The 832-nt window shown below is 38.8% G+C and overlaps 1 non-coding gene across 1 annotated transcript; it reads right to left on the reverse strand.

Annotated features, from left to right (window-relative positions):
* Positions 1-371: 371 nt before the first annotated feature.
* On the reverse strand, positions 372-499 carry LOC132538532 (small nucleolar RNA SNORA26). The gene has a single exon (XR_009549882.1). It is a non-coding gene; the product is annotated as a small nucleolar RNA SNORA26 (small nucleolar RNA).
* Between the last annotated feature and the right edge of the window lie 333 nt (positions 500-832).

The following is an 832-nucleotide window of genomic DNA, read 5'->3' on the forward strand; positions in this document are numbered from 1 at the left end:
AAGAGACCTTCAACCACTATGTTATCTCTAAGAACTAGAAGTGAAAAGTTGATAGAGTGGGACATCTTTTTCCCTTCTTATACGTATATAATTTACTTTTTTTTTTCTGGGGGGAAAAAAAGTTGATCTGGATCAGTGAAGCCCTGATGACTAAGTCATTCTACATAGATTTTTTTTTCTTTTGTCATCACTGCAGTTTCACCATTACAGACCAACTTTTTCAGATAGAAAGACAGAGAGAAAGACAGTACCAGAGCCTTCTTCTGTGTGGTGGAGGCCAGGTTTGAACCTGAGTTGCGCCAGTAACAATGTACTAGTCAACTGACCTATCTGGCTGACCTCTACAAGTGTCTTTTTGTTGTTGTTTGTTTTACTGTGACTCCAGACAGGATCCAAAGAGGAGTTTTACAATCTCTTCTCTGGGTTTCATGAAGACTTAACTTTACCCTTCTATGTTAACGTCTTAAAGCACTTAAAGCATCAACCCTAAGAAGGGCACAGGAGTGAGACATCTTAAATGCTGTCATCTAACCTGATCTGGTTTCTGTTTACCTAACTAATGTTCAGACAAATGTATATAAGACAATCTCTTCTCATTGTCTTCAGACAATGACACCCATCCAGATATCACCTAGCAGATGTTCACATCGGAGGTCTAGGCCTCTGATGACCCTCACCTTTTCAACATACTCAGGACATCATTGTTTCAGAGTTTCTCTTGACAACATCTGGGGACAAATACTGGGTGTGAATTTCAATACTACTACCTGAAGAATTCTGTGACTTTGATGGATTTCTGTGGATTTACATCTCAGGGTTTTTTTTTTTGTTT

Source organism: Erinaceus europaeus, chromosome 4 (assembly GCF_950295315.1).
Source record: "Erinaceus europaeus chromosome 4, mEriEur2.1, whole genome shotgun sequence".
NCBI lineage: Eukaryota > Metazoa > Chordata > Mammalia > Eulipotyphla > Erinaceidae > Erinaceus > Erinaceus europaeus.